Source organism: Triticum urartu, chromosome 6 (assembly GCF_003073215.2).
Source record: "Triticum urartu cultivar G1812 chromosome 6, Tu2.1, whole genome shotgun sequence".
NCBI lineage: Eukaryota > Viridiplantae > Streptophyta > Magnoliopsida > Poales > Poaceae > Triticum > Triticum urartu.
In genome coordinates, this window is record NC_053027.1 from 528,910,022 (window position 1) to 528,936,922 (window position 26,901).

Consider the following 26,901-nt stretch of genomic DNA (forward strand, 5'->3'; position numbering starts at 1 on the left):
CCATCAGATCGTCACTAGTGCTGCTGTTAAGTTTGCCGCGAACAGCCTGCAGGTAAACAAATCACGGTCGTGCACACGTTTAACAGTGCACCACCTCGCACCTGCCCGTCAGCCCGTGGGCTTGTCTGTGAACAGAAAAAGAAAAACTTGCCGGATCGCGAACAGTTCGCTGAATGGAGAAACAGTCAATCGCCACGTCAATGGAGCCGCCCCCATTGCTGCAGCAAAGTAGTAGGTCACGAGTCCGGCCGTGTCGGCGTCCCATGGCTCATGGCTGGGCCGTACTGTTGTGCGCGAGTTTGCCGTGGCAAGAAGCATTCAAATGGATTCTAGAAAAAGATGGGAAATCCTATGTCTCCTCTTACCTATCTTATCAACAAAGAGCCAGGCATACATATTCTACACTTCTTCTTGTGCTTGACATTATGCACATGTACTCGGGTCGTTTGCAACTAACTCTATTCTTTCTTTATTTAATGGATGAGGCAAAGCTTTTGCCTCCGTTTCAAAAAAGAAAACACTATGCACATATACCTGCTGCACTGGGAGTCGGCACATTCAAATGGATCTCGATGGCGGTGGTACCATCTCCACCTCAAATTTGGTATAGCATCGACAACCGGTGGCCGATTTTGGTGTTTTGATCCTTTTGTGGATTTTGAATTTATTTCGAGATCCGATCATTTTTCTATCGTCAGGGTGGATGGCGGTAAGGTATAACAGCCTACCGCCGGGCCCCTTGGTACCCGCCTATCGTCAGGCACCACAGAGGTAGGGGTACTCAGGCTACCGCCAGCCTGTTTGGCGGTAGGGCAGTAGTATGCTGACGTGGATAAGTTGCCTATCGCTAGGGGCCTTGGCGGTAGGCTGGTATACGCTACCGCCATCGACCTTGACGGTAGGAAAATGGCCAGATCCCGAGTTTTTTTCGAGTCAGGATGAGATCTCGCTAAACTTTCGCAAAAAAAAGGTCAAAACACCAAATTTGGCCACAACCAGTAGGGGAAAGAAAAGAAGAGGATGAAGGACATAGGTCTGGTACGACAGGCGGGCATGCAAACATTGTTTTTAATATATATTTTGCTGGCTATAATGGTTGACTAATCTTAGTTGGCATGCCCTGGTGACTTGGCATTGCTCAGTGAGCGGTTAATGTGGTCAAAACCGCTTTTGATAGAGTCAAAACCACGAGTGATGTAACAGCCCAAGATCGACAATATTATTAGGAATTGATTTGTGCATCATGATCATCTCATAGGCACCATATTTTATTTTATTTTAATTTGAAAATGAGGATGAAACCCTCATGCTTTTCTTAAAGACCAAAATCCTACAAAGTTACCAATTTTCGTCCAAAGAGCAATTTCCAAACCCTAAATAATGTGGCTAGAGCCTCATATTCATTATACTCCCAAAAATTTTAGGGTTATAAGTCTTATTTTTGGATTAAACCATAAAAATAATTAAATTGTGTTTATATTTGTAGCGCTTAAATATAAGCTTCATAATCTTGAGATTATTTATGTGGACTTGGACTAGCCTAGTAGTGCCACATAAGAAGTTGCAAATTATTTGGTGTTGTTTTGGATCCTTGCAAAATTCAAAGCAAGAGCAAATTCATTAAAAAAGAAAGTAAATAAATAAAGCAGATATCCTTCTCTCTCTCTGGCCCATACGCACTTCTTAGCTAGCCTACACATGCATCACAACCCACCTGTCCCTTTGTCATCTCCCTCCTCATGGCAGGTGATTCGCGTGAACCTCTCGATGCCGATGTCACCCATGAGCTCTGACCGTCGCGCCCTCACTCCTCCCCCGAGGTACAAAGCTACCGCGTGGAAACCCTAGCATCCGTTATTTACTACACCTATCTTCTTTTTCTCTCCAACGGTGTGAGGCACCCGCCTTGTTCCCCACCCGAACCTCATGCACCACCGTCAGCCGTTGGCCACGCGCTCTGAGGCTTCCTCAGGGGTCGTAACCTTGTTCGGTAGATCTGTGATGTCGAACTCAAGTTCCCCCGCTAGGGACTCAAAATTCATAAGTAATTCAATTTTAATCCAAAAATACGAAATTATGTAGCCATGTTTAAATATGGAGTCGGATAGTTCAGGCTTTCTATTTACCATATGCATAGAAAGATCAAAATAATGAATGGGTGATGGATGCATACATATAAGGATGTGGCACAATTATCCCAAGCGTAGAACCATCTGTTGAGATGGGCTTGGGGCGTCCTCACAATGGTTGACTTTGTTTTGGAGCTTTGGCTGAATTTGTGATTCGAGTGCGTCTCACTTGGGTGACTCCCTGGACTTGTCTATAGCATAGGGGCGGTGTGTCAATTTTTTTTTCTGTCGGCACACCTCGTGAAATATGCTACTCGCGAGCATTAAGAGATGACCGCGTGTGTATGTGTAACTTGATGCACCTCTGTAGGTTTAATCTATTCGAAAGGCCATGTCCGAGGTTCTGGACGACTTGAAGATTGTTGCTTGATCATAGAATAAGTTTAACAATTACTTAATAAATTTGCCAAGATAAGTGTGAGTGTCATGGATTGCTTCCTCATAGTGGAGTCAAGGGAGGATTCATGATGGGGTATTGTTGTGGTTCTAATTTAATTAGATGGACTCGTGTGCGCTCTCTTACCCCTTATAGCAAACTCTAGTAGCGGTAGCTTTTATAGGAGTCATATGTAGTATGCTAGCGCTTGTTGTAGACACCCACATATATCCTTTAATTTGGTACTAATGCATATGTGTAGATAGATCTGATGTAAGTCTTCCGAGTACACATCAGTTCTCACCTTTCTTTATTTTTTTCTTTTGATCCGGATGCTGCTGATATCAGGCATTTGAAAATCGGTGGTCTCTAGTGGTGAAGGATGATGTTAGCCATGGTTATCCCAGACAATGAACTGGAACGGGTTATGGACACTATCTTCTCTTCTTTAGCCTTCTTAAGTATTAAATTTTGCTCCCTTCGTTTCAAATTAGTTGACTTAGATGTATCTAGATACGGATGTATCTAACACTAAAACATGTCTAGATATATCCGTATCTAAACAAATCTGAGTCAACTAATTTGGAACAGAGAGAGTACCTATCTAAGGTATATTTCACTTCCGTTGTGAGAGCTGCAACTTGGTTGTAAGACCCTTGTATGTACTCAGTTGTTCAATTTGATTCAATCCGAAGTTGTTGTATATATTTTTGCAGTTCTTTTTTAGAGTTCTATTGTGATACCTATCGTTCCACCAACACGGCGTGCATGTTGCATGTATGGATATAACTTGCGATGTGTTTGTTGGGCGTACTGGGATCGATACTACGCATTTGCTTGCAAAGGTGTTAGACCTATATACTGCTGGTCCAGTGCGTTACAAATGATTCATCAACCACATGCTTAGTTTGGGGTATAGGTCAATCAATTTTGAAGTCCGGTGAAAGAACATGCGGTGCTCCCATGTTTGGTTTTGCTAATTGATGACAATCTCTATCACTACTGGAATCAGCTACTTTGCCATCTGCCAGCTCTTTGCCGTCTGCTAGCAGACGGCAAAGAGCAAATAAGCGGACGGCAAAGGGGGGCGGACGGCAAAGATTTAACATATCTAACGGCGCGCCCCCCACCCCGCGCCCTCTCTCTCTGTTTCTCTCCCCTGCTCCCATACGCGCGCCGCCGCCACCACCACTCGCCGCCGCCGCGCCCCGGCCCCCCCGCGCCCCACCGCCCCGGGCCCGGCGCCGCCGCCCCGCCCCCCTCCTCCACCGGGCCACCTCCTCCACCGGCCCAGGTGAGCTCTACCTCTCCTCTGTTTTTCCTTTTTTTTCTGTTTTTTTAGTTTTAGGTTTATGTTTAGATTTAGTTTAGTTTTAGTTTTAGTTTAGTTTTAGGTTTAGGTTTAGTCTTAGTTTAGTTTTAGGTTTAGATTTAGTTTTTTCCTTTTTTTGTTTTTTGTTAGTTTATGTTTAGTTTAGATTTAGGTTAGTTTTAGGTTTAGTTCAGTTTTAGGAAAGAAAAGAAGAAGAAGAAAAAAACAGGAAGAGGAGAAGAAGAAGAGGAAAAAGGAAAGAGGAAGAAGAAGAAGGAAAGAAAAAGAGAAGGAGAAGAAGAAGAGGAAAAAGGAAAGGAAGAAGAAGAAGAAGAAGGAGGAGGAGAAGAAAAAAGAAGAAGAGGAAGAAGAAGAAGAAAAAAGAGAGAGAGAGGAGAAGAAGAAGAGGAAAAAGAGAAGAAGAAGAAGAAGAAGAAGAAGAAGAAAAAAGAAGAAGGAAGAAAAGGAAGAAGAAGAAGAAGAAAAGGAAAAAACCCCACCGACCCCGACCCGACACCCCGACCCCGACACCCCGACCCGCCCGACCCCGACACCCCGACCCACCCCGACCCCGACCCGACACCCCGACCCCCCGAGCCTGACCCGACACCCCGACCCCAAGCCTGACCCGACACCCTGACCCCGACACCACACCCCGACCCCGAAACAACACCCCGACACCGACACGGCACTACCCCGACATCGACACGACACCCCGACCCCGACCCCGAAACAGCACCCCGACTCCGACACGGCACCCCGACACCGACACGAGACCCCGTGCCCCGACACCTCCCGAAAAGGTGTTCTTTGGCCTTCCAGAGGCCGACGGGGTCATATATTTGTCAATTATTAGTTAGGTCATATATTTTTCGATTTTGTTATGAAAAACATCATATATAATTGTGTTGATCGGGTAGTTTTAAATGTGCATTTGTTTCATCGCTGCGAGGTTTGGTGTTCGACGACCTCGCCGTGCGTTTGACGAGCTCTGCCCCTTCGTTCGTGGGTGAGCACAAATGACATGTCCTCCTCCCCCATTAATCATTTGATCTATTCCGATGAAACTTGATAGCTAGCTATATATGTGTCTTGAATCGTCAGTATGCGTAACCAAATATGTGTCTCCCGTTCGAAAGCGTCATAGTTATAAATATGCATGCATTTGCATATTTATAACCTTGATTCTTTCGAATTGTCCAACGCTATCCATGGACAGCCCGAGTATGTGTAGATTGGGTTCGTTTTCCCATATGCTTTGCTCCGGATCCGACGCATAAATTTCGTCAGTGCCTCCCCTGTTGTTCTCCGGGTACACATCCTCTTTGTTTATTGTAGAGACGTGTATCAGGAGAACAGCGGGGAGGTGCTGCCGAAATTTTGCGTCGGATCCGGAGCATAGCATGGGAAAATGAACCCGATCTACACATACACGGGTGGGATTAGGACCTATCAGTACCTATTAGAGTGTAGGTTGCATGGACGTAATAAAATTGACAAAGTAGATCAACTGATGAATATCTACATGGTGAATTACATATATAATTGTTGTGTGTCTAGTAGCTCTGAAAGTCAAGATGAGTGATTGTGCGTGGATGTATACCGGTCACACTGGTCAGAACAAATGGAGCGCTGAATGGTTCACAAAAACCAAGGGGTTTGTGCAAGCCGCATTTGCAAATGGCCAGAGGAAAACCTGGTGCCCCTGTTTCTGGTGCGGCAATTGGGAAAAGAGGACAGAGGCTGAAATGGGCAAACACCTACAGAAGAGTGGTTTTACGCCCAATTATACGGTGTGGACATTTCATGGTGAGTCTGCCCAATGTGACCGAGCTGAGGTGGATCGTCGTTGCACCGACGAGCATGGTACCAGGATGGGAAACATGGTGCAAGACTATGATGATGCTCGGGATTCGGACGAGGAGATGGAGGAATCTGCAAAGGCCTTCAATGAAATGTTGGAGTCTTCAAAACGTCCGCTCCACGAGCACACTGAGCTTTGTCAGTTGGATGCCATCTCACAAGAAAGTCAAGGCTTTCTCTCAGTCTGACCTCGATGATGCAAACAACTTCACCAACATCTCCTCCCACAACAAGCTCGTGAGATATAGAGATGAGGGGAAGGCGAGGAAAGGGGAGGACTTTAACCCAAGCCAGGGTCCCATTGATCCAGAGCTGGTGATGATATCTGGTGGCGGGAGGTCCCATGGCTCCATAGCCATTGGAGATGGACTTATCCGTTGTCCTAGCACTCTCCCGGAGATCAAGGCGCGCCAGTCGAGCTCCGCTCCTGAGATAAGGCCTCGTGAACGGCCAGTGCAACTCGCCATCAAGGTTAGTGATACGTACTCAGTTATCTTTCTCCATTACATTGTGTGCGCTTCCATCAATGATTACAAATGGTCATGTGAGTGGTGTTGCAGGCTGCTATACAGAGTGAGAGAGATAGAACGGAGAAACTTCTGGCGGAGGCGGCGGAGAGGCAGCGGGAGTTGGAGGAGAGGACGACAAAGATGATGGAGGAGGAGAGGGCACGGAATGACATGCAGGCAAGGGCCATGTACGAGCTCCTTGTGGTAAGTTTCTTCTGCAGATTAGCCAAAACATTCATGTAGTGTTTGTCTCATTACTAACTAGTATGACTGAGTCGTCAAAACCAAATGTGCAGTCTGTGTGCGAGAAGACAGGTCAGACCGCTCCGCCGATGCCAGTGATTGCTCCTGGGACCACGGTGAGTTTTATTTGAATGTACATTACTTGCTAGTCTTAACATTTGAGTGTCATCATGCTAACAAGACATTGGAAATGATCTTTGGTGCAGCGTAACTCCAGACAAGCATCGCACGATCCTTCTCCAGCTACCGACACGAGCCACCCCGCTCCTACACCTCCTGGATCTTGGTAAGTTTATCTAGTGTTTTGCTTAACACATGCATAAAGACCTAGACTTAGCTTTATTTCCTCCAATGCTTACCATAATGACCTAGACTTAGCTTCTTCTCCTCCAAAATGACTTAATAAGCTTACTGACCTCCAAAACCATCCATTTTACCTAAGTTAGCTCTAAAACGATCTGTACCTTAGCTTACTTATGTCAAAAATTGCATAATTAGCTTAGTTAGCTTATAGACAATCCATTTTACCTATGTTAGCTCTAAAATGACCCATTTTACCTAGGTTAGCTTATAAATGATCCAGTTCATCCAAGTTAGCTCAAAAATGACCCATTTTACCTAGATTAGCTCCTAAATGATCCATTTTACCTACGTTAGCTTTAAAATGACCCATTTCACCTAGGTTAACTCCAAAATGACCCATCTTACCTAGGTTATCTCATAAACGATCCATTTCAACTAATTTAGCTCATAAACGATCCATTTCACCAAGTTAGCTAAAAAACGATCCATTTCACCTAAATTAGCTCTTAAATGATCCATTTCACCTAAGTTAGCTCAAAAAGATCCATTTCAACTAAATTAGCTCATAAATGATCCATTTCACCTAAGTTAGCTCAAAAACGATCCATTTCAACTAAGTTAGCTCATAAATGATCCATTTCACCTAAGTTAGCTAAAAAATGATCCATTTCACCTTAGTTACCTCAAAAACGATCCATTTGACCTTAGTTAGCTCATAAACGACCCATTTCAACTAAGTTAGCTCATAAATGATCCATTTCACCTTAGCTAGCTCATAAACGACCCATTTCAACTTAGTTAGCTCATATATGATCCATTTCACGTAAGTTAGCTCATAAATGACATACTCTTCTTGTTCTAGTCTTCTTCTTGTTCTACTCTTCTTGTTCTAGTCTTCTTCTTGTTCTACTCTTCTTCTTGTTCTACTCTTCTTGTTCTAGTCTTCTTCTTGTTCTACTCTTCTTCTTTTTCTACTCTTCTTGTTCTAACTTTCTTATTTTTCATTTTGCAGATTTCATTCACTTGACGAAAGCTTGCATAGATGGAGTGCTCCTTATCCCTTTCTCTGTTTCTTTTGTATCGTTGAACTATGCATGTATCGTTGGATGAAACTATTGTAATATATATGGTTGGATGCCTCTATGTTGAACTTGTTATGTATGATGGAACTATGCATGTGATATATATGGTTGGATGATGAAGTTATGTGTTGGATATCTTATATGTTTGCTCTGTAATGGCCTTTTGAAATATATCTATATATGTCATATATATTTGTGATGAAAATTGTTGGATTTAATAAAAAACAGATAAAAGACCCAATATGCAGGCTCTTTGCCGTCGGCCACCAACGACAATGGGCTCTTTGCCGTCTGCCGCGGACGGCAAAGAGGACACGTGGCATCTAGCTGTGCTTCCTGGGAGCTGACCCATTTGGTAAGTTTGCCTACAGTGGCAGATGGCAAAGACTTTGACATCAGTGGCAGACGGCAAAGAACCTGCCATGTAGTGACGTGTAGATGACATCATACGGCGGACGGCAAAGACACTAGAAATTTTGCCTTCAGCGGCGGACGGCAAAGGCCTGCCGTTAGCCACTTAACGGACTGACAGCGCAATGCCGTCCGCCACAGACGGCAAAGGGCCTTTGCCGTCAGCCGCCAGGAAGCAGACGACAAAGTAGCTGTTTACCGTAGCGTACTTTGCCGGAGCCTTTTGCCGTCCGTGGCTGACGGCAAAGGCCTTTGCCGTCCGCCGTTCATGCCTTTGCCGTCCGCCGTGGCAGACGGCAAAATAGCTGATTCCTGTAGTGTATGGACTAATGGTTGCCTTGAGTTATATTTGAAGGTTTTGTCCATAGGCTTTTCTTGGACTACATGTGTTGGTTTCAAGGAGAGTTTGTGTCGACCAAGGTGATATTCAAGGAATTACCTAAAGATTGGTCATGTGAGAGTTGAGCTTATTGCAAGCATGTATTGAAGAAGAAGATTGTGTGATCATTCATGCTTACCTTCAAGGCATCATCCAAATGAACAGAGTTGGAAAGGTTCAAGGTTGATCAAGACTAAGTCAAGAGTGAATCAAGTTGATCAAATCACAAAGCGTAGAAGATGTACCGAGAGGGATCAAGTGATCCCATGGTATGGCAAGCATTGACCATTACGCTTTGTGTACTAACCCATAGTCTTCGTGAGAGTTCTTTGTGGGGTTAGGTTGCGGTGTGCACGTTCAAGTGATGCATCACGAAGAGATCAAGTGCTTGAATATTGCCGTCCATTGTGGTGACAATGGACTTGTGAAGATGTGCCGAAAAGTGGCTCACCCATAATAGAGTATGGGGGAGCAATCTACTAGTCTTCACCGAGCCAACGCAATCAAGAAAGATGGTCCTACTTGAGGAAGTCAAGATCGTCTACATCTAGCTCAAGTGGACTTTGTGCAAGGCAAATGTTTGGCCTTGATAGGTTCTCTATTCTACCAGTCTCATGGTGGTAGTTTGGAGATCGGGTTATAGGATCGTTTGCTGTACTAACAAGGGGGGCTCTCAAGTGAGTAGCTTGATCGTATCGTTCGTAGAGAGCTCAAACCATTGCATGCTTGCATCATCTTTCTTGGTTCTTGTTTGGTTCTCTTTGTGAGTCTTAGAGATTATGGTCATTTAGATGACAAGCTCGAGTTCATCAAAAATGGAGTTCACATGCTTCTTTTATTGCGTTTTCGGTGTTGGAGGTTTTACCGGTCTTATCCGAGGAAGGATCCTCACCATTTTCTAATGGGCCTTTTCTAATTTGCTTATTATTGTTATTTCTATCAACCCCTTCGCAGAATCAGTGTGTCACTAGCTTTCCAACAAACTTGGTTTCGTTGAATTCGGAGTCCGTTTGCAGAAGTTGTGTCAGTTTTGGTGTCCTCTTAAAAGCTGCAGCGGTACTACCGCTCGTGGGAGCGGTACTACCGCGGCTACTTCCGCTCCAGACCAAAAACTCGTCACAAGTCCAGCGGTGGTAGGCACGGATGTAATTGTTTAGTACCGCTCGCAAGCAGTAGTACCGCTACCCTTTGAGGTAGTACTGCTACCCCTAGCGGTAGTACCGTGAGGACGAGCGGTAGTACCGCTCTGTGCGGGCTGTGAGCATAACAGTTGGATTTTTCCCCACCTATAAAAGGGGGTGTTCTGCCCCAATGAACCTTATCCTTTGAGCTCGTGTTCTTCCCCCATTGTTGACCTTCTTCGAGCTTGCTAACTCTCAATCCCTCCATGGATTCTTGCTAGTTTTTGAGGGAAAAGAGAGAGGAGATCTAGATCCAAATTTCCACCAATCACTTTCTCCTCTAAGTGAGGGGAACCCCTTGGATCTAGATCTTGGAGTTCTTGGTGTTCTCCTTATTGTTCTTCCTCTCATTTTCCTCCCTAGCATTAGTTGCTTCGGTGGGATTTGAGAGAGAAGGACTTGGGCACTCCGTGTGCCCTTGCCATTGCATTTGGTGCATCGGTTTGAGTTCTCCACGGTGATACGTGGAAGTTACAAGTTGAGAACCTTATTACTCTTGGGTGCTTGGTGCCCTTGAGCTTGTTCCTCTTGGGTGCGCTAGACGGTTGGTGGTGTTCGGAGCTTAATCATTGTGGTGTAAAGCTCCGGGCAAGCGTCGGGGTCTCCAATTAGGTTGTGGAGATCGCCCCGAGCAATTTGACGGGTACCGGTGACCACCCCCAAGGGTTGCCAAAGTGTACGGGTTCGGTGACCTCCCCCAAGGGTTGCCATTTGTACAGGTTAGGTGACCGCCCTTGAGGGTCCCTTAGTGGAATCACGACATCTTGCATTGTGCGAGGGCGTGAGGAGATTACGGTGGCCCTAGTGGCTTCTTGGCGAGCATTGTGCCTCCACACCGCTCCAAACGGAGATTAGCATCTGCAAGGGTGTGAACTTTGGGATACATCGTCGTATCCGCGTGCCTCGGTTATCTCTTGCCCGACCCCTTTACTTATGCACTTTACTTTGTGATAGCCATATTGTTTCTTGTCATATATCTTGCTATCACATAGTTGTTTATCTTGCTTAGTATAAGTTGTTGGTGCACATAGGTGAGCCTAGTTGTTGTAGGTTTTGTGCTTGACAAATTAACCGCTAGGTTTATTCTGCATTTGTTCAAGCCTAAACCGTAATTATTTTAAATCGCCTATTCACCCCCCTCTAGGCGACATCCACGATCTTTCAATTGGTATCAGAGCCTTGTCTCTCTTTATTAGGCTTTACCGCCTAGAGAGTAAAGATGTCGACTAGGGGGTTAGGATTCTCTGACACTCTTAGTTTCGATGGCACAAATTTTGATGTTTGGGTAATTCGCATGCTTAATCTCTTTAGGTTCATGGACCCAAATTTAGAGCGAATTGTAGATATGGGTTTTTCTCCTCCAAAGGATCCCCAAAGATTATCTTTAGAGGGCGAGAAAAACTCTTATATCAATGCTCAAGCTTCTAATGTGCTTTTCGATGCTTTGAGCAATGTAGTTATATTTCAACTCATGTCGTTTCAGGATGCTCATGAGTTGTGGACAAAGCTTCAAGATAAATATGGCATGTCCAAGTTCTGTGGGGATGATTGTTCTCCCTCCACATCCGGCCGTGTTGTGTTCTCAACTTCTTCTACTTAACCTACATGTGGTTTGCCACAAGGTAGTGACATGGTGAGTAGTGGTGTACATTGCAATGATGATAGTGGGCTTATTGTTGATAATCCTTCATCACTTTCTTATTGCAATGCTTCATCTTTGGACTTTAGCACTCCGAGCACTCCAAATGTTTCACATGCTTGTGTTGATAGTACTTGCATATCATGTAGAAATTGCTTGACTAAATCTCATGATGATATGTTTACTATGTCTTGTTGCGATGATAAAAATGCATATATTTCCTCGAATTGTTGTGCTAAAAATGTAGAGGAAACCCAACACCCCATGGAACAAGATGTGGTCTTGAATGGTGCTTCAACGGATCCTACATCATCATCTATTGCATTTTGCCTTATGGCCAAGGCTTTAAAGGTATCTCCCACTTTGAATCCCAATATATCTTGTGATGATATTGATGATGGCAAGAGTGATGATGATGTTGATTATGATGAAGAGAATGATGATGTTGCCTCCTTCAAAATTAAGGGGGAAATGATTTGTAAAGCTCTTCTTAAGAATAAAATTGCTCGTTCCAACTTCATGGAAATCATGTCTATTGCTATTGAGGGCAAGCAATATATTGATGAGTTGGAATATCGTCTTGAGGAGCATGAGGTCACCATTGATAAAATGGAAGGTCATGAGCGTGATTACGCTAATGAGATTATGGACCTCTCTCAAGCTCTTGAAATTGAACAAACCACCAAGGAATCTCTTGAGGAGACTTTTGCTCTAGAATTATCTAGAGTGAGGGAATCTCGTGATAGAGATCTTGAGGTGGCCAATGATTTTGAAACTAAAAATGAGGAGCTTGAAGTTGTGCATGCTAAACTCCCTGAGGACTTTGAGCACCTCGAAAATGGCTCAAGGGTCATTAAGAGTGAGCTCATCAAACTCACCGAGTATCATGCTCAACTTAAAGCTTCGTATTCAAAAGAGCTTGCCAAGTTGTCTTCTCCTCTTGTTGTTAATGATGATGCTTGTGCTACTAACTCTATCTCTTGTGAAGCATCCATATTGAAGGCGAATGTTGAGCTAAGGGCTCCACTTGAGTTGTTATCTAGCAATTATGGGATGTTGGAAGAAAATCATGTAAAGCTCACAAGCTCTCATGATGATCTTCTAGTATCCCATAATGTGCTAAAGATAGCTCATGAGGCCATGCTTGCTAAGGTAACATCTAGTGAGCCTCATGTGGATACTAGCACTACTTTTAGTCAAAATGCTATATTATCGTGTGCTAGTCCTCGCAATTCATCCATGCATAACATTGGTACAGCTTGTGATGAATTACTTTCCTTGCCTTGTTGCTTTAATGATGAAGCTTATACTTCCTCTAGTGCTTGTGTTGAGACTAACCATGTAGAGGAAAACAAAGAGCTCAAGGCCCAAGTCACTTCTTTGAAGAATGATTTGGAAAAGTGTCATGAAGGGAAGGCCACACTCAACAATATCTTGAGTGTACAAAAATCCCCCAATGAGAAAGGTGGACTTGGATTCAACTCCAATAAGAAGGAGTCCAAGAGCAACAACAAGAAGGGCCAACAACAAGTCAAGAATTCGGCCAAGATCATTTGCTTCAAGTGCAAAATTGAAGGGCATCATGTTAGATCTTGCCCTTTGAAGAAGAAGGCCATTAGTGACAAGCAACAAGGGAAGCGGCCACAAGTTCACTCTTTTTCTCAACCTCAAGTTGAAGAAAGGCCTCTTCCCAAGAAAACTCAAGCCAATGCTTCTCAAGTTGAGAAATCAAGTGAGAAGAAAGTAAAGAGTAGATGTTGCTACCTATGTCGTGAAAAAGGTCACGTTGCTTCTTCATGCACAAATGGTACCTTATCCAACCCTATTCTAATTGATGATATCTATTCTCTTGGGAAGGATAAGGTTGGCAATGTGTTTGCCAAATTTTTTGGTGCTCAAAGTGGTGTCAAGAAAAGAACCATTTGGGTAGCCAAGCCTATTGTGACTAACCTCTTAGGACCCAACTTGGTTGGGGACCAACTAGCTCATACTTGATCAATAGGTGTTTTTGGAGGTCATTGGAGACTTCGTTACATTATGAACAATTAAGGGGACTTCATCATTCTTATTGTCTCAAGCCAAGTCTTTCGGATTATCAAGTTTATATCATATATCCAATGTTCCTCCTTGCGGCAACTCGTGCTTAAAGTGTCTACATTGATAGTTACTTGCCCCTTTGCATGTTTGGTTTCGTTCCTTGCATGTGTTTGTATATGCTGTGCTTCCAACTTGATTATCTTGAGCAATCAAGTATGTGTGTGTTGGTTTGCACATCATGTACGTGTGTGTCATGCATTGAGCCTTTTGCATCTTGTTTATTTCTTAGTTGGCTCTTGTGAGAGATTAATGGAACATCCCATTATGGGGGAGTGATGTGCTTTGTGCACCTCACAATCCTATAAATGTGTGTACATGAGTAATACCATCTAGTATTGATATTTCAAGATTATCTAGTCGCTATGTGGTATGTCTTCACATGAGAAATTCAAATTCTAAATAGTCCATTAGTTATCTATTGTTGGATCCTTTTATTTGCCTCCTGTTTATCCTTAATTGGTATCACATTGTGGGGGAGTAATATGCTATGTGTATATTACTAGCCTAGAAAATGTGTACATTTGAGATATTGTCACCTAGAGTTGATATTGTAACTTATCTTGTTCCTAGGTGGCATGTTAGCTCTACAAGTTGCAATTTGCTTTTTGTTTGGTGTGAAGATGATGTCGGATATCCTTGCTATCTACTCAGGAATTATTTCCATTTACTTCTTGTCTTTTGACAATTGGTACTCACTTGCGTGGTAGAATTTATTTATCATCTTTACATTGGCTTTTGCTTTTATTTGCCTTTTCTATTGCCAAGGAATGTATCAACTCCCTTTGTCTTCCATACCACTTGTGGATCTTGTTTATTTCTTGATCTTGTCTAGTGTTTTCTAGATATAGTGAAAGTGGTGATCCCACCTTGTGCATTTTGTATTCAAATGCAATTTCTCTATAATGCACTAGTCTTGGGGAGCTATCCTATTTTCTATAAAACACTCATCTTGTGATCCTTATCAAGTGTGTGTTGGTGGAAGGCAAGCCGTTTTCGTTTTGGTACTTTGTGCCATCATGAAACTTTGTAGAGAGCTTGGTTTGTTTGGAACCATCCTCTCCTTTGGGAGTTTGATATCTTTTATTTTGAGTGTATCAATGGATATCTCGTTCCTTGATGTATCGTTTAGTTGTTTTCCTCCAAGTGATGATTTATTCTTTTGGTATATTTTCTTCACTTGGTTTTTCTTTGTCAATTGGTATCGGTTCTTGAAAGTCTTGAGCATGCATTTTAACTTCATGTAGTTTCTTTGGCATGCTTTCTTTCTTTGACCCAATATATAAGGGAAACTCCACCAATTCTCTAATTGGCTAAGATGTGCATGAAATTCTATTTCATATCTATATGCACATATTTATGTGGAGTTTGTCATATGTATTGTTGGTTTGCTAAATCTTTGGTCCCAATGAGTTTGGGTACCATTTTGTTTGTGGTGTTGTTCTAGGAACAACTAGAGATGCATTGGATGCCCGGCTCATTCAAAAGGAAGGTGGTGTCACCATGTGCTTATTGGAGTCAAGCTAGGACGCTCAATGAACTACTATCGTTTACATTCAATTGGTATCTTCTACATCCTTCCAATGCTATCTCGGTAACAAGTATCTACTCATGCATACATGTCTTACATACAACCTTGTGTAGGTTCCATCATGGCATGAATTTCTTGATTAGTTCTTGTGTTACTTGTTTCCCTTCTCAAAGCATCTCAACAATGATCTCTTTTTGATAGTTGTGATGTCTTTGATGTTCGTTTGGTTGAAGCTCATTTATATACTGTAAGATAATATTAAGCCATGCGCTATATGCTTTTCAAGCAAACATCTTATCAATATATTTTATGACTTTCGTTTGGGTATCCTATTCTTTCCTTAAGTAACCATTTCTTGTGTGCATCCTTCTTTGTGGATTGATATCATGATGATTTTCATCTACCTAGAATCTTATACACTTGAGAGAAGTTACATCTTTAGTGGATATCCTTATTCTTTCACATCCACCTTTCTTTCCTTTGTATTTCCTAGGTGGCTCTGTGAAAGGATTTGTCTTGAGTGCGGATCTTATATCTTTGCTCTTGTTGCACTCTTTTGTGGTGAAGATTATTTTTCTCTTGCTTGTTATGATGAGGCTTTTGCCAATTTAATTGGTATACCTCCTCTTAACGGAGCTTCCTTTTATATCTTCACCATGGGTTGTCACAAGCATAGGTTGTTTATATGCTTATTAGTGAGCTTGTGAGCCCGTTTGCTAGTTGTGTGTAGGAATTACATGCCTTGCACTGTGTGTCTCATTCATTCAAGACTATATTGATGCTTAATGCGCATCAGTACATTAGTCTTCTCAAGTGCATTGCCTTGACTCACACACATCGGTTTTGGTTGAGCCTATTCTTAAGTTGCTTCTTTTACATGTTGCTCAACCATGTGTTTGTTGCAAGTGCTAGGCTTAGTTTCCTATATGCTCACTTGCACTTGTTGTAAGTTTCTATTGATTTTGGGGGAGCTATGATCCTATTTTGTGCACTTTGCATCCAAATACAAAAATTCTCTTTTTGTGCACAAATCATGGGAAGCTTCTCTAGTTTCTTTAGAACACTCCTCTGCTCATATCATAATATCCTTTACTCATGTGGCTCATAGGATCTTTGGTCTAGTTGGTTCAATTGATATCCATTGATTGCTTGCTTCAATTGGTATCTTTTGATTGCTTGTGTCTCTCTCTGTTATGTCTTTGTGGCATATCTTCCTTTAGCAATCTTTGTGACTCAATATAGTTGGTCTTCCTCCAAGTATTACATTTGGATATGTGTATGGCATTCCACTCTATTGTTGAGAAATACACAAATTTTTTGAGGAACACCTTTTATATTGGTCTTCTAAGCTTTTCGCCCATTTTGGCAATCGATGCCAATGGGGGAGAAGTTTCAGAGAGTTTCGTGGAGAAGTCTTCAGAGTTTTCTTCTTGCTATGGTTTTGTTCCTAAGCATTTGCATGTCATACCCATGCATCATTGGTTGTTGCATTGCATGGTGATGCATAATTCCTTGTATAAACTCTCTTGAAAGTGATTTTCATCAATTACCAAAATGGGGGAGATTAAAAGAACATGCGGTGCCCCCATGTTTGGTTTTGGTAATTGATGACAATCTCTATGGACTAATGGTTGCCTTGAGTTATATTTGAAGGTTTTGTCCATAGGCTTTTCTTGGAGTACATGTGTTGGTTTCAAGGAGAGTTTGTGTTGACCAAGGTGCTATTCAAGGAATTACCTAAAGATTGGTCATGTGAGAGTTGAGCTTATTGCAAGCATGTCTTGAAGAAGAAGATTGTGTGATCACTCATGCTTACCTTCAAGGCATCATCCAAATGAAGAGAGTTGGAAAGGTTCAAGGTTGATCAAGACTAAGTCAAGAGTGAATCAAGTTGATCAAATCACAAAGCGTAGAAGATGTACCGAGAGGGATCAAGTGATCCCATGGTATGGTAAGCATTGACCATTACGCTTTGTGTACTAACCCATAGTCTTCGTGAGAGTTCTTTGTGGGGTTAGGTTGCGGTGTGCACATTCAAGTGATGCATCACGAAGAGATCAAGTGCTTGAATATTGCCATCCATTGTGGTGACAATGGACTTGTGAAGATGTGTCGAAAAGTGGCTCACCCATAATGGAGTATGGGGGAGCAATCTACTAGTCTTCACCGAGCCAACTGATACGTCCATTTTGCATCATGCTTTTATATCGGTATTCATTGCATTATGTGTTGTTATTTCACATTATGTCACAATACTTATGGCTATTCTCTCTTATTTTACAAGGTTTACATAAGGAGGGAGAATGCCGGCAGCTGGAATTCTGGGCTGGAAAAGGAGCAAATATTAGAGACCTATTCTGCACAACTCCAAAAGTCCTGAAACTCCACGGAATACCTTATAATAAATAATGAAAAATCCTCGCCAAAGATGAAGACCAGGGGGCCCACACCCTTTCCATGAGGGTGGGGGGCGCCCCCCTAGGGCGCGCCCCCTACCTCGTGGGCCCGCTGGTGGCTCTTCGATGACCATCTTCTCCTATATGAAGTCTTTCATCGAGAAAAAAATGGGAAGCAACCTTTCAGGATGAAACTCCGCCGCCACGAGGCAGAACCTTGGCGGATCCAATCTAGAGCTCCGGCAAAGCTGTTCTGCCAGGGAAACTTCTCTCCCGGAGGGGGAAATCATCGCCATCGTCATCACCAACGCTCCTCTCATCGGGAGAGGGCAATCTCCATCAACATCTGCATCAGCACCATCTCATCTCAAAACCCTAGTTCATCTCTTGTATCCAATTCTTGTCTCCAAGTCCGGGATTGGTGCTAGTAGGTTGCTAGTAGTGTTAATTACTCCTTGTAGTTGATGCTAGTTGGTTTAATTGGTGGAAGATCATATGTTCAGATCCTTTATGCATATTATTACCCCTCTGATTATGAACATGAATATGCTTTGTGAGTAGTTACGTTTGTTCCCGAGGACAAGGGAGAAGTCTTGCTATTAGTAGTCATGTGAATTTGGTATTCGTTCGATATTTTGATGAGATGTATGTTGTCTAGCCTCTAGTGGTGTTATGTGAACGTCGACTACATAACACTTCACCATTATTTGGGCCTAGAGGAAGGCATTGGGAAGTAATAAGTAGATGATGGGTTGCTAGAGTGACAGAAGCTTAAACCCTAGTTTATGCGTTGCTTCGTAAGGGGCTGATTTGGATCCATATGTTTCATGCTATGGTTAGGTTACCTTAATACTTTTGTTGTAGTTGTGGATGCTTGCAATAGAGGTTAATCATAAGTGGGATGCTTGTTCAAGTAAGAACAACACTCAAGCACCGGTCCACCCACATATAAAATTATCAAAGTACCGAACGCGAATCATATGAACGTGATGAAAACTAGCTTGATGATGCTCCCATGTGTCCTCGGGAGCGCTTTTCCTTATATAAGAGTTTGTCCAGGCTTGTCCTTTGCTACAAAAAGGATTGGGCCACCTTGCTGCATTTTATTTACTTTTGTTACTTGTTGCTCGTTACAAATTATCTTATCACAAAACTATCTGTTACCACTTATTTCAGTGCTTCCAGAGAATACCTTGCTGAAAACCGCTTATCATTTCCTTCTGCTCCTCGTTGGGTTCGACACTCTTACTTATCACAAGGACTACGATAGATCCCCTATACTTGTGGGTCATCAAGACTCTTTTCTGGCGCCGTTGCCGGGGAGTGAAGCGCCTTTGGTAGGTGGAATTTGGTAAGGAAAAATGTATATAGTGTGCTGAAATTTACTGTCACTTGTTACTATGGAAAGTAATCCTCTGAGGGGCTTGTTCGGGGTATCTTCACCCCGACCAGTAGAGCAAAGGTTTGCTCCTCAACCTACTGAACCTATTGAAAATGAATATGAAAATGAAATTCCTTATGAGTATCCTTCGGGTATGATAGAAAAATTGCTAGCTAATCCTTTTACAGGAGATGGAACAAAGCATCCTGATGAACACCTAATATATGTGGATGAAGTTTGTGGATTATTTAAGCTTGCAGGTATACCCAATGACTCTCTTCTGTGACAACACTGGAGCTATTGCCCTTGCCAAGGAGCCCAGGTTTCACAGGAAGACCAGGCATATCAAGCGTCGCTTCAACTCCATTCGTGAAAATGTTCAAAATGGAGACATAGATATTTGTAAAGTGCATACGGACCTGAATGTCGTAGATCCGTTAACTAAAGCTCTTCCTCGAGCAAAACATGATCAACACCAGAACTCTATGGGTGTTTGATTCATCACAATGTAACTAGATTATTGAATCTAGTGCAAGTGGGAGACTGTTGGAAATATGCCCTAGAGGCAATAATAAAATGGTTATTATTATATTTCCTTGTTCATGATAATTGTCTATTGTTCATGCTATAATTGTGTTATCCAGAAATCTTAATACATGTGTGAATACATAGCACACAACATGTCCCAAGTGAGCACTACAAAAAAAAGACACATCCGTGACATTTTGGGCCGAACGAAATTTTTTTCTGTCATACATATGACACTTCTATGATGATAATTGTGACAAAACCCGGTATCATCATAGATGTGGTGGGCTCCTACTTCTATGACAAAAAATCATGACAGAAAATGGAGTTTTTGTCCTGGGCGGGCCGGAGACGCAGCTGCATGACATTCTTTGGGCCGTCCATGACGGAAAAAATCGTGGTAGAAGCGAGGGGGAGGAAAATTTCGGGGAGTTCCCGGTTATGGTGGGAGGTCGAGGGGCCGAGTGATGCGCGCTTCTCTCGTACACGTACGCGTGTGTGTGCGAGGCGTTGGCTCTAACTGAACCCGAGTGAGGCGTTGGGCTCTAACTGAACCCGAGCGATTGCACTGCAGGCTATGCGTTACTGAACCCGAGCGATCGATCGATGGCTGTTAACTGAACCCGATCGAGCGATTCCTTCGCTACTACTGCTAACTGTGGCCGATCGATGCTGCCTCTGGATGAACAGTGAGCGTTGCGGGCGGGGGGGGGGGGTGGATGAACAGTTCCCGGTGGGGGTGGATGAACAGGACCCTGTGGTGTTGCCTCTGGATGAACAGGACCCCGACCGATCGAGCCGGTTGGGGCTGGATGAACAGGATCCCGTGGAGGGCTGGATGAACAGGACAACCCCATGGAGGGCAGGATGAATAGTAGACGGTGGAGGGCAGGATGAACAGTAGCCCGTGGAGGGGTGGTTGAACAGGAGCCCGTGGAGAGGGCTGGTTGAACAGTAGCCGGTGGAGTAGCGCGCGGTGGAGGCTGGATGAACAGGAGCCCGTGGATGAACAGTCGCAGGTGGAGGCTGGAGGAGGTCGACGGTGGATGAACAGTAGCTCGTGGAGGCTGGTGGGGGTCGACGGTGGAGATGAACAATATCCCGTGGAGTCCCGTTTTGCGGTACGCCACACCCCTCCCGATGAACAGGACCCCCGTTTTGACCGTAACGCTCCAACACAAGTCCGTTTCGTCTGTTTTGCGGTACGCCACACCCCTCCCGATCAACAGGACCCCCGTTTCGACCGTAGGAGGTTCGTTTACTCTGTTTTGCGGTATGCCATATCCCTCCCGATGAACATGATCCTGTTTCGAACGTGGCCGGTCGACCACAAGGCTGTTTCCTCCGTTTTGCGGTATGCCAGTGAAAGTGCAACTATCCCTAGGTGGTTTTGGTAATTCATAACAACATATAGCTCATTGAGCTAATGCTATTCCAAGATAATTATTTCAGGAAAGCTCAATGATTGGCATGGCATGGATATGAAAGTGGAACCCTCAAAATGCTAAGGACAATGGATTGGCTCAAGCTCAAAAGCTCAAGACTCTTCTTTTTATATTTTAGTGATCCAAGATCACATTGAGTCCATAGGAAAAGCCAATACTATCAAGGAGGGATGAGGTGTTGCTTAATGAGCCTCTTGCTTCATGTGCTTAATGATATGCTCCAAAACCCTCAACTACTTTCCCATATCCACATATGACCTAAACTCTAAGCCAAACTCGGTCCTACCGATTTTTCCTATCCGGCGCCACCGAGTTTCAATTGTCATTAGCCACTGCCAAACCCTAGCAATTCGGTCCTACCGATAAGGATCTCGGTCCCACCGAGATGGGGTTGCAAACTCTCTGTTTCCCTTTCGTAACTTTTCGGTCCCACCGAAAGAGCGAATCGGTCCCACCGAGATTGCAATGTAAACTCAGTGTTTCCCCTTTGTAACTTTTCGGTCTCACCGAGTTCCACTCGGTCCCACCGAAAGAGCAAATCGGTCCCACCGAGTTTGCCTGACCAACTCTCTGGTTAGCTAATTACCAAACTCGGTCCCACCGAGTTGGTGTAATCGGTCTCACCGAGATTACGTTATGCCCAAACCCTAACCGAATCGGTCCTACCGAGTTGCATGTCAGTCCCACCGAAATTCCTAACGGTCACTAGGTTTACTACTTCGGTCAGGCCGAGATTATTCATTCGGTCCCACCGAGATTGGAAATCTATGTAACGGTTGGATTTTGAGTGGAGGCTATATATACCCCTCCACCTCCTTCTCATTCGAGGAGAGAGCCACCAGAACACACACATCATTCCTACTCATATGTTCTGAGAGAAAACCACCTACTCATGTGTTGAGATCAAGACATTCCATTCCTACCATATGAATCTTGATTTCTAGCCTTCCCAAGTTGCTTTCCACTCAAATCTTCTTTCCACCAAATCCAAATCCTATGAGAGAGAGTTGAGTGTTGGGGAGACTATCATTTGAAGCACAAGAGCAAGGAGTTCATTACCTACACACCATTTGTTACTTCTTGGAGAGTGGTGTCTCCTAGATTGGCTAGGTGTCACTTGGGAGCCTCCGACAAGATTGTGGAGTTGAACCAAGGAGTTTGTAAGGGCAAGGAGATCGCCAACTTCGTGAAGATCTACCGCTAGTGAGGCAAGTCCTTCGTGGGCGATGGCCATGGTGGGATAGACAAGGTTGCTTCTTCGGACCCTTTGTGGGTGGTTGCTTCTTCGTGGACCCTTCGTGGGTGGAGCCCTCCGTGGACTCGCGCAACCGTTGCCCTTGGGTGGAGCCCTGTGTGGACTCGCGCAACCGTTACCCTTCATGGGTTGAAGTCTCCATCAACGTGGATGTAGGATAGCACCACCTATCCGAACCACAGGAAAAACATCCGTGTCTCCAATTGCGTTTGAATTCTCCAAACCCTTCCCTTTACATTCTTGCAAGTTGCATGCTTTACTTTCCGCTGCCTATATACTCTTTGCATGCTTGCTTGAATTGTGTGATAATTGCTTGACTTGTCCTACAATAGCTAAAATCTGCCAAGAACTAAAATTGGGAAAAGGTTAAGTTTTTATTTGGTCAAGTAGTCTAATCACCCCCCCTCTAGACATACTTTCGATCCTACAAGTGGTATCAGAGCTTTGGTCTCCATTTGCTTTGATCTCCATAGCTTTTGGTGGTCATAGCCTTGGTTTCACAACCTAGGAGAGTATGGCGTCTAGCGAGGGAAATTATCACCGTAGAGGTCCTTACTTTGATGGTACTAATTTTGCTAGTTGGAAGCATAAAGTGAAGCTACCGCAGATGAGTTGAAGATGTTGCAATACAATGCTCAAGCTTGTGATATTCTCTTCAACGGATTGTGCCCCGAAGAATTCAACAAGATCAGCCGCCTTGAGAATGCAAAGGAAATTTGGGACACTTTGATTGATATGCACGAAGGTACCGATTCCGTCAAGGAATCCAAGTTGGATGTGCTTCAAAGCCAACTTGACAAGTTCAAGATGAAGGATGGTGAAGGTGTCGCCGAAATGTACTCTAGGCTTGCTCTCATCACAAATGAGATTGCCGGCTTAGGAAGTGAAGAGATGACCGATAAATTCATCATCAAGAAGATCCTAAGAGCCTTGGATGGAAAATATGATACTGTGTGCACATTGATCCAAATGATGCCAAATTACAAAGATCTCAAGCCAACGGAGGTGATTGGAAGGATTGTTGCTCATGAGATGTCACTTAAGGATAAAGAGGAACTTCACAACAAATCAAGTGGTGCCTATAAAGCCTCATGTGAAGCCCCTACATCATCAAGTGAGAAACAAGACTTCAATGAAGAATTGAGCTTAATGGTGAAGAACTTCAACAAGTTCTACAAGAGTAGAACCAAAGATAGAAGCTCCAAATCAAGGTCCTACAATGACAAAAGATCTTCTAGTCAAGAGTGAAACTGCTACAATTGTGGAAGACCCGGACACTATTCCAATGAGTGTACGGCTCCCTACAAGAGAAGAGAAGATTCTCCAAAAAGAAGAAGCAAAGGATCACCACCAAGAGAGAGAAGGAGTAGAGATGATCGTTATGAACGAAGATACTCACGGAGAAGCAAGGACTCAGAAAGGAAGGAAAAATCATCAAGGAGCTACACAAGACGAAGACATCAAGCTCATGTTGGTGAATGGGTATCCGGCTCCGACTCCGACAGCCACTCCGAGAGAAGTTATCACTCCGACTCCGAAGATACTCAAGATGAAGGTGTTGCCGGTCTAGCACTTGTGTCATCCAACTCCTACGACATATTTGACTCACCAAATGAAGGAATTGGAAGATGCTTCATGGCCAAAGGTCCTAAGGTAACACACCCCGAGTATGTTGATTTCAATAGTGATGAAGATGACTTGTTAGGTGATGATTTGATTGGTGACAACTCTAGTGATGAATACTATGATGAAAGACCAATTAATCATGCTAATCAAGATAAAACGAATGACAATGATAAGGAGAAGATTGAGGCTCTAACTAAAGAACTAAAAACTCTTAAGTTAGCTCATGACACTATCTTCGAAGATCATCGAGAACTTTTAAGGGCTCATGAGAAGCTACGCTTTGAAAAGCTCAATCTTGAGCAAGAGCATGAGTTCTTAAAGGCAATCAATGATGATCTCCGCAAGAAAAGTTCTTCTTACATTGCCAAGCGTTTACTCTTATCCACTTACATGCCTCAAGTCAAATCTAACAAGAAAGATTCCTCCTCTAGTAGTAACAATGATCATGCTAAATCCAATATTGTTGCTTCTAGTAGTTCTCTTGATTCCACTAATGATTCTCTTAGCCAAGTTACACTTGAGCAAGAAAATAGCTTATTGAAGGGAATTATAGAGAAAGGAGTGTACGAGAGCCTTGCCGGGAGTAAGCAATTCGAGGAAATTGTGCGCAAGCAAGGAATGCACCGGAAGAATCAAGGTGTTGGTTTTGAACGAAAGTTCAATGCCAATGGAGTTGAATGGGAAGAAGATCAATACCCCAAGACGAAGTTTGTCCCTCAACAAGATAAGTATACTTCTTTCAAGGGGACACAAGCTCAAGATGATCTTCCACCACAAGGCTACGAGAAAAGAGGTAAGGACAGGCTTCAAGAGGAAATTGATGCATTTGAAGAAGCTCCTAAGACCTTAGTCAAGTGGATTCCCAAGACTACTTCAAGTTCCACTTCATCAAGTACGACTACAACTCCAAGGATTCCCATCAAGATAATGTGGATCCAAAAGAAGAAGAACTAGAGAGTTCTTGAGGGTGACTCCGCCAACATACTTCACTCTTATCATTTTGGCAAGAACAAGTGCAATCAACTTCCACATCTTGCACTAGTTCAAGGAGTCACAAGCCCTCTTGTTGGTAAGACAAGGGACAAGGTAACCTAAAAAGCCTTCATGGACATCATCTTTTGTGTGCATCACTCTATGTCTATGGATATCCTTGTTTGTTCCTTGTGGGACTAACCCATGTAGGTATTGAAAGTGCAATTCACTCAAAAGGATAGCTCCAAGAGATCTACATCAACATTGAGCATCCACATCTTCAATATCTACATGAAGTCATCATCGACAAAACCCAAGGTTAGTTCATCCCTCTTAGGGGGGATATCACATCTAGGGGGAGCTTTACTCTAATACTTGAGCTAAAGCAACTCTAAAGATGTGAACAAAACAATGCTTTATGTAAAAATGGTAACCCCACTTGAGCTTAAACGATGAGTATGACCTACGATCAAGTGTTCTCACTTGACTCCTAAGTCAATATACTCATATATAGATGACCTAGTCATCGCAAATTGCTTGATAGATGCTAGAATTGGTTGTGCATGCTTTGCCACATATTTCATTCGCTATCTTATTGTGTGAGCATGTTGGTTGCATATTTTACTCATTCAAGGACATCCACTTGTTGTTTTGATTGTTTGGCTTTATCTTCTTTTGCCAAGTGGATGGACAAGAATGCCTAAGAACCTCCTCTAGCTATCTATGCTTTTCTCGTCTCAAACTCTATTCATGCTGCATCACAAAACTTGATCAAGTCAGATTCGAACCACTCTGTGTGAGGAGCGCTCGGAGTCCCCGATTCGTCATAGACTTAAACTTCCAAAACCTCTTTATGAATCTCGGTCTGACCGATGCTCCATTTTCGGTCCTACCGAGTTCATTAAGTTGATCTAGGTTTTTGATCTCGGTGCAACCGATTTGAACTTTTTTCGGTCACACCGAGTTGCAATAACTGCACACAGTTTTGCATCTCGGTGCCACCGAGTTGTTCCACTCGGTCACACCGACAGGGTCGGGCTATATATAGTGATGGGCAGAATTTTGGAAATTTCTCCGAAACCTCCTCGCCCGCGCGATAGCCTGCTCTGCCCTCGAGGTCTCCGGATCGTCTCCTCGCCGCCAGCAGCCTCCTGTCGCTGGTCTTCGCCGCCGTCAACGGATTTCTGCCCCGCCGTTGCCGCCGTAGCAAGTCCACGCCAAACTAGGGTATGGACTTGATCATTGTGCTATTCCTCAATCTGATTCCTAGCACATTGTGATTATCATGTATCTTGCCACGATTGATAAACTTCTATCCAGTCAAAACGCTTGTAGATTAGGTTTAATTCGAAAATTTTAGGGTTAGGTTTCCGCCGAAACCATCTCGGACCCACCGAGTTGAAAAACTCGGTCCCACCGATCTGGCTTTTGCCATTGCACAAGTTAAACTCGGTCTGACCGAGAATAACTTATCGGTGCGACCGATTTTGGAATTCTGTGAAACCCTAGCAGTCTCGGTGCCACCGAACTGTGACTCGGTCTGACCGAGTTCACCAGTTCTGGTGCCAAAACTGCTTCGGTGTCACCGAGTTTGAAAATCGGTAGATCCGAGATGCTTTCTGTGGAAAACTAAAACTAAGTTTTTGAATTAATCTTTTGCAAAAATCTCTGCTTTTTGTGATGCTCATCCACTCTATCTCTTCTATAATCTATTCACAGGGTCAGCAGTCAGTTGCAACATGTCTGATCAAAGTGACAGCCAGAACCTCTCAGAGCAGCAAGTTGTGATGAGTGAGGGCACTAGCCCCTCAAGTTCTTCTGATGATGGCAGCAGGAGCACACCCAGCAATCTGCCTAAGGCTGCCACACGTCAAAGGAAGAAGAGAACGTCTGATTCTGAGGATGAAGACTATGTGGCAGAGGAAGAGGCCACTTCCAAGAGGGTTGAGCCAGCTCAAGGCTCAAGGCCAGGCCTGAAAATCAAGAGGCTAGCACTTCCAAGAGGAGTACGAGGGTTCACTGGTTCGGCTGCGCTGCCGTCGCCGTAGAATAATAGGGGGTGTGGGTGAGTGGAGTGGAGGGATGGCCTGGCCAGTGGTGGGAGTAGTATGGGGGGGTGAGGCCTCCGCGGCAGCACAGCCGGCCACAGGAGGCAGGAGCAGGCGGCACGACCGACGCTGCTTGGGGCAGCTGGAGCAAGAAGACCAGAGGTTGAAGAAGCACTACGGCCGTTGGATGGACATCGT